We start from the raw sequence: 8,188 nt of genomic DNA, 5'->3' as shown, positions 1-8,188 counted from the left end.
GGGGGGCGGCGACGGTGTCGGGGCGGCACAGGACGACGCGGGGCAACGACGGCGACGGCGAGGCGGAGACGGGCAGCCTGGCGGCGTCGGGGGCGGGGAAGAACGAACTGAACGAGATTTTGACGAGTGCCAGTTATATAGACGACGCATTGGTCCCGGTTCGGGAGACAAACCGGGACTAATGCACCCTTTAGTCCCGGTTTGTGCCACCAACCGGGACCAAAGGTCTCTTTTCAGCGGCCCAAAGGGCGGGAAGCAGAGGCCTTTGGTCCCGGTTGGTGGCACCAACCGGGGCTAAAGGGGGGGCATTGGTACCGGTTGGTGCGACGAACCGGGACCAATTGTCCCCTTTAGTTCCGGTTGGTGCCACCAACCGGGACTAAAGGCCGTGTGCTGCCCGCGTCGCGGCATGAAAGTTTAGTCCCACCTCGCTAGCTGAGGGAGCTCGAGGATGGTTTATAAGCCCCAGTCCCGCTGCCCTCTCGAGCTCCTCTCAAATGCAGGCTTACGGGCCTAAACTCACTATATGTGCCTGTGGGCCTATTGGGCCTATTGCGGGCCTGAATCCTGGCCCATTGTTGGGTTTCTAGTCGTATTCAGGCCGTGGTAGCCCTTTAGGTGGCACTTTTTTTATTTTATTTTTTGCTTTGAATTATTATTTTCTTTTGATTTTTGCTTTATTTTATTTATTTTTCTTTTAGCTCAGATAATTATAATCTTTCTAATTACTTATTTATTTTCTTTTATGATAATTTTTTTTGCTATTAAAGTTTGTAACAAAATTCTAATTACTTATTTATGTTCTTTTATGATAATTCTTTTTGTTTTTAATGTTTTGAACAGAATTCTAATTATTTATTTAGTACCGATTCGTGCCATGAACCGGTAAAACAGTTTTTTAGTTGATTCTTTCTGCAGCTGTTTTTTAGTCCCACTTCGCCAAGCGAGAGGCACTTTTTTTATTTTATTTATTTTATTTTACGCTTTGAATTATTTATTTTCTTTTGATTTTTGCTTTATTTTATCTTTTTCTTTTAGCTCAGATAATTATAATCTTTCTAATTACTTATTTATTTTCTTTTATGATAATTTTTTTTGCTATTAAAGTTTGTAACAAAATTCTAATTACTTATTTATGTTCTTTTTATGATAATTCCTTTTGTTTTTAATGTTTTGAACAAAATTCTAATTATTTATTTAGTACCGGTTCGTGCCATGAACCGGTAAAAGAGTTTTTAGTTGATTCTTTCTGCAGCTGTTTTTTAGTCCCACCTCGCCAAGCGAGAGGCACTCGCAGCGGTTTAAAAGTCCCGAGTGCACAAACGATGCAGAGGAGGCTCATTGCTAACCTGCACGTTGCTTAGCTTTAAGCCTTGAGGAATATGGTAGACTGCACGGAGCTATGCGCAGTGCAGTTTACACTATTCCGAAAGGTTTGAAGCTAATTAACGTGCATTGCGCCTCTTTTTTATTTTTAATGACTTATTACAACTCAGAAATAAATAGAAAAAAATAAATATAGTAGAAAAGAAAAAAACTATATAAAAAACTACTCAGAAATAAATAGAAAAATAAATAGTTGTGATTAACTTTACTAAAAAATGAGCATAGATGCGCTTATAGAGAAAATTCAACCTAAATTCATAATAAATTTCTACTAACTTCAGAGAAATTCAATATGAATTTAGGTCAAATTCCCTGTATAAGGGCACTTATAAACGGGTGTGAGCGCCCTTCGGTTGACGAGGTGAGACTAAACTCTGACCGCAATGAGGACCAACCCTTTAGTCCCGGTTGGTGGCCCGAACCGGAACTAATGGGAAGCCTTTGGTTCCGGTTTGTCACACCAATCGGGACCAATGGTGGTGGGCCAGGAGCGAGGCCCATTGGTCCCGGTTCGTCCCACCAACCGAGACCAAAAGGTCCGGACAAACCGGGACCAATGGCCCACGTGGCCCGGCCGCCCCCGGGGCTCACGAACCGGGTCCAATGCCACCATTGGTCCCAGTTCTGGACTGAACCGGGACTAATGGGCTGACCCGGCCTGGACCATTGCCCCCTTTTCTACTAGTAACATGGAAACCTGCAAAAAGTTTGCAGGGGAGAAAAAAATTGATACTTTGACGCTGAAAGTTAAAGAGGATCAACACGACCTCGTTGGAATTCAGCAGTTGTCTGTTCAATTTGAGGAGTTCTTCCAGTTTTCCAATCAAAAGGCCCTCGATAAATTAACGGTCACTTGCTACTGTCTGTAAGTACTACTTCTGTCATTAAGTCTGTATATATAGCTCAGCTCTTTCATTGCATGTATATATGATTATCCTCACTATATTATGTAGATTGAAGATCGTCGAATGCAGAAAAGCTGAAATGTATGATATTGGGTTCATTAACACAAATCTCATAGATCAATTTACAGTTACATTTCATCCCAAAGAAATCGAGGAGAACTTGCTACGATCGTTGGTAATAAATCAAAACAAAAATACCATACTCTTTCCTTACAACTTCAAGTGAGTGTTACTGTCTTGTGCATATTTGATTTCCCTTAATTATTACTCAAGGTTATAGTAATTAATGTAATTGATGAGTTATGCATGCATGCGCAGGTTTCACTATATTCTCCTAGAGATTAAGTTTGAGCAGGGACTAGTAAACGTCATAGACTCGAGAAGAAAAGATCCCGAGGACTATGCAGACATGTCTAAAATGCTCGAGAAGTAAGTTGAATCGATCATTATCGCACCATATCGCAACTTTGTTCATTTCATGATATCAAGTAATTGTTTTCTTTGTCTCGCAGGGTTTGGAAAGTATTCACCGCACAAGTTTCAGAACTGCCGCGGGAACAGCGTTGGAAATACCCGAAAGTAAGTACTACTAGCTAGCTAGTTGCACGCATCTCCCATTGATTCTACCTACTTTCATCAATACCCTTCATTATTAGTTTGATTGACCTCTATTTCTTGTAAAATGCTTGTGGCAGAAAGCTGGGAATAATTACTGTGGATACTACGTCTGCGAGTTCATCTACAACGCGACGGCCAAGAATAGGCGGGGCTACTCTAAAAGACAATATGAAGTGCGTAAGAAAAAATATTCACAAGTTTATTTTATTACCATCATTTCTGTTGAGTTTCATTCAAATTAGATGTGGGAGGTGCGGAATGAACTCCTACCACAAGATCGCATGCAAGCAATTCAAGATGAATTGGCTGGATTCTTTCTTGACCACGTCATCAATAAAGCCAGAGAATACCACCATGCATGTGGAAGTTGAGTTTATATATTAGGGTATTGTAAGAGATCTTACACATTGTATATATATATATGTAACCAGTAGCGTCGGATAGATATACAAAAACTTGTTGTTCGACCAATCTCTCGGAGAAGGAGAGGTCAATCACTTCTGTATATGTTCATGACGATCTTTTGTACTTAATAGTTTCCTTCATTTGATTACTAGCTAGCTAGCTAGCGTGTCGAGTCCTCTCTATACGTAGCGTCGACCAAGCACGGAGATAAGAGAGGACACTTCTCTCTATTAGCTAGCTAACACAATATATGAAACCCCTAAATTAACCCTACAAAAACCCCCTACCCCCCCTCCCCCCCTTCAGAAAAAAAACCCAGCCCCTGAAATGCTGACGCGTGGAAGCCTTTTGGTCCCGGTTGGTGGCACCAACCGGGACAAAAGACCCCCTCCCTGGGCAAGCGGCAGCGGCCACGTGAAGCCCCCATCTGTCCCGAACATGGTATCCTTCATCTGCAATCAAAGAACATGAACTTGAGTAGGTCTGCTTACCTTGCTCTGTTCATGTAAATCAGATCCAGAAGAAATACATGTAATTTAAAGATTGTCGACGGTGAAAACAAGGGGCGAGAGTAAGGTACAATTCAGATCAAATTGATAACTAAATGGTGCTCCATCAAATTCAGAAAAAGATCGTCCATATTTTTTATTGAAGGAGCATCATTTAACCCAGTGAGTTACAAACAAACAACTGGGCTCGCCATATGGGGTCCCAGTATAAGCTTGAATGTTAGGATTTGTTGCTTACGCTGAATAAATACCTGATTTTCATAATAAAGAGAATGGTTGCAAATCAGTATTACTTCTAACAACTTGTAACCACAAATATATCAATGAGTACTTCGATCTCCATCAAAGAAAGTAATGGCTTAACATGCATGATCTGGTTCTGGCCACAACCATCTAATTGGTAAACTCTGCAGACTTCGTCGTTGCCCAATGTTGGCCTGGCAAGTGTGTCGCTGCGGATGCAGTCCACAGCGGGACCATCTCGGTATCGTGCAGGCGCAATGGCGTGATGACGCTAGACTCCCGGATGCAACCCTGTCTGTCCCACATACCAGGCTGATACATTGATGGATATCTTGAATCCTGATTACTAACTGACGTGAAATAGAGCTGTCGTACAATAGCTAGCTTGATGACCTAGTTTGTCAAAAACCATCAAGATGCAATTGAGAAAGCATCTTCCTTAGCTATTATCAATGTATTGCACTTACCTGAATTTAGAGGTACAGATGCACAGAAAGAAAACTAATCAGTTCATTCATTGTTATGACCGTGTCATTTGAATATAGAACCGCACTCGTACTTGTATTTTCCTTCCCCTGCATAAGACTTGTTAAATGTGTGACATGTAACAGAAGCATATCAAACTGAGATTTTGCTACCCATGTGTATTTGCTATACCCGAAAGAGATATGTAACTTAGCTTTGTTTGAGAAATAAGCAACTTTATCCTAGACAAAGCTACACACAGAAGACAGACGCTAACCCATCATATCTACCTGGTTCTACATGATCAATAATTATTATGGGAAGTATGTTGAAGATTCACTAATATAGCTTGATTGATAATCCTCTTTGTCTGTATTACATTATAGAGAGCAAGGGAAGACCATATGTGTTAGAAGCCAAAACAATTTGCACACCATAAATCTCCAGTAGGACAGATTAAGGATGTCTGCTCACCAAAAAATAAAGACCAAAATCTGTGTTGTGCATAGAGAAAGACATGTTATGATGTCAATAAGGTAGGTTTTCTATATACGAAGAAAATAAAATTATGAGCTTTCTTATGTTGTCCTTGCATGAATAGTAGCATACAAAACATCAAATTGGCCTGGGGCATCAGATCGTAGATTAATAGGTACCAACTTTAATCACAAATTACACTAAGTTTTCATCGACAATCTTTGATATAGAATCCAACATCGATAGTTCCCGTGAAGTGAGGGACAGAAAATAATATCATACATAATATGTTAACATACAAAAACAATATATAAAAACAATATTATATGTAGAAATGATTAACATACAAAATAATATCATATTTAGAATCTTTGCATTTTCCTGAGCGATTTTCATTTATAATATGTTAAATTTGAAATTATGGTTTGAAAGATATAAATGTTTTAAAAAGTACTTGAATCTGAAAAAAAAAGTTCGAAAAAAGTAGCTGGTCCGAAATTGCAAGACTGTACAACCCATTTGTTAAGTGACACTTAGGCGTTCTCCTTAATTTTGGTAGGCGTAAGATAGACTTGTCTCGCCAAAACAATTTGCACACCATAAATCTCTAGTAGGTCAGATTAAGGATGTCTGCTCACCAAAAAATAAAGACCAAAATCTGTCTTGTGCATAGAGAAAGACATCTTATGATGTGAATAAGGTAGGTTTTCTATATACGAAGAAAATAAAATTGTGAGCTTTCTTATGTTGTCCTTGCATGAACAGTATCATAGAAAACATCAAATTGGCTTGGGGCATCAGATCGTAGAATAATAGGTACCAACTTTAATCATAAATTACACTAACTTTTCATCGACAATCTTTGATATAGAATCCAACATCGATAGTTCCGGTGAAGTGAAGGACAGAAGATAATATCATATATAATATGTTAACATACAAAAATAATATATAAAAATAATATCATATGTGGAAATGATTAACATACAAAATAATATCATATTTAGAATATTCACATTTTTCTGAGCGATTTTCATATATAATATGTTAAATTTGAAGTTATGGTTTGAAAGATATAAATATTTTGAAAAGTACTTGAATATGACAAAAAAAGTCAGAAAAAATTAGAGCAGATGGGATTTGAACCCAGGACTGCTTGTGCGGTTATGATATTGGTGGGCATAGACGTATATGAATTGCATGCAAGGCGGGGCCACTCTAACACAAAAACGAATTGTTTTTCCACTTATTGGTGACATAGTGGGTACTTTGTATCAACATCGAGGGTAATTTTAATGACGGATGGGCAGAAGCAATAGCTCATTTACTAGTAGGTATAGATTATAAAGATCATAGTACAATCCACGTAGACACTAACCTAACAAAACTGAAAAGACAGTAGAATGCAAGCCTTAGTACAAAGGAACACTAACCAAGAAAGAAAAATACAATTAAGACCGAAGAAACCCTTCAGCTTGACATTAATGCCTGTCACCTGCCTCTCGCACCAACACTAAATGGCCTCGAACGCTAGCCTTTGGCTGCTTTTTTTAAGTCAGCACTGACAAATGGCCCCAACTTGTCATAAACACGCTTAAAATGTTGGGTTGTCTGCATTGAGGATGTCAAGTTGGCGACCTGAGGGTATCCTTCCAGATGTAGGACAAGTTCAAGTAACCCAGGGATGAGAAACTTGATAAGCTTGATGGGATTTCACAAGTATGCCTGTTCATGGAGAGGTCAAGAGATTCCAATGAATGCAAGGCGCCGATCTTCTTAGGAATCTTTCCGCTCAGATAGTTTGCTGATAAATTCAAACTTGTTACTGCATCAAGGGAAGTGATGTCTGTTGGAATTCCACCTGTTAGGAAGTTGCTTGATAAATCAATGCCCACGAAATATGCAAGAGTGCCTCCATATGAAAGTTGTCGCCCTTTTATAATTATTGACAGGATATCTCCAAATTGACCATCATTCTCAGAATTGTCATGTAGTATTGCTACACCAAGTTGAGTCCATCTGGTAGTATATAATTCTATAGGTTTGAAGCCCTTCAGAGTCATGCATGTCAGGTTTGACAGATGCCCGGGTATAACACCGGATATGTTATTATTTGATAGATCCAGGTACTGAAGATTTCTAAGATCTGCTATTGTAACTGGAATAGTGCCACGAAACACTTTTTTTTTTTGAAATGAGGCAAAAGATTTGGCATTTTGATTGATTAAGAAGAAGAGAGTTGCCCGGTTAATTAGAGAAAAAACGACCTAGTCCAACGCAACATCCGGAGAGCACCGCATGCTGAAAACCGCCCTCATGGAGTCATCGTTGCCGCAGCGGCCCCGCCTCCCGCAGCTCCGACTTCTCTGTCAGAGCCAGAAACCAGCATGGGCACACCCATTGGCGCACCGGACCTTCGACATCAAAAGAACAAGCCGCGACTCAGGCTCTGCTCGCCACCATCGTCGTTGCCACACGCGTCGCAACGCCACACCAACCTCACCGCTGGCCAGGCACCTCACGACCGCGATGCCGTGCACGTCCAGCCTACAGGAAGCACAAAAGGGACCAAGATCTCCAAGACGGCGCCCCCAAAAGGGAAAACGACGTTACCGCCGCCGCCGCCGCCTGATCCAACCAGGATCCTGACTTTTGCCCGGAGATCTTGACCCGAGAGATGAGGATGCACAAATCACCACGACGGCGCCTCCAAGGAAGAAAACGATGCCCACGAGTGCCGCCGCCGCAGGCCAGCAAGCACCGGCCAAGCTTTCGCCCGGATCAGCAACACCACCACTCCCACGCGATCGACCAACGCTAACCAGCACCTCCACTGACCCGCGCACCCCTACACAGCAACCGCGCCATCGCAACGCAGGGACTAGCACCACGCCTCGCTACTGAGCCAACATGCCCAGACAGGAGAGACGAGCCTCCCTCCACCAAGCACACCGCGGCCGGCCGCGACGCCCGCACAAACTCCAGGCTGCCGACACATCAACCACCGTCCCGGGGCTGCCGCCCCAGAGTCCAACATCGCCATGCCAAGCTCGCCCCGCTGTGTCGCATCCACTGCACCACGCAGTCACCGCACCGTAGCAGGAAACCACCGCTGGCCGGACGAATCCAACCACGCCCGGCCAGATCCGGCCGCAGCCAACCCTCCCATGGACCACCATC

General features: G+C 41.9%; 1 pseudogene across 1 annotated transcript in view; it reads right to left on the bottom strand.

Moving 5' to 3' along the window:
- Nucleotides 1-8,188, bottom strand: part of LOC123158617 (receptor-like protein EIX2) — a 68,340-nt pseudogene that overhangs the window by 58,884 nt on the left and 1,268 nt on the right. The window contains exon 3 of the transcript XR_006479354.1: nt 7,012-7,187. The product of XR_006479354.1 is annotated as a receptor-like protein EIX2 (transcript). The remainder of the gene's footprint in view (nt 1-7,011; nt 7,188-8,188) is intronic.

The sequence above is a fragment of the Triticum aestivum genome, chromosome 7B (assembly GCF_018294505.1).
Source record: "Triticum aestivum cultivar Chinese Spring chromosome 7B, IWGSC CS RefSeq v2.1, whole genome shotgun sequence".
In the NCBI taxonomy this organism is placed as follows: domain Eukaryota; kingdom Viridiplantae; phylum Streptophyta; class Magnoliopsida; order Poales; family Poaceae; genus Triticum; species Triticum aestivum.
The sequence above is the reverse complement of the archived record's forward strand: the minus strand, read 5'-3'. Positions and strand labels throughout refer to the sequence as shown.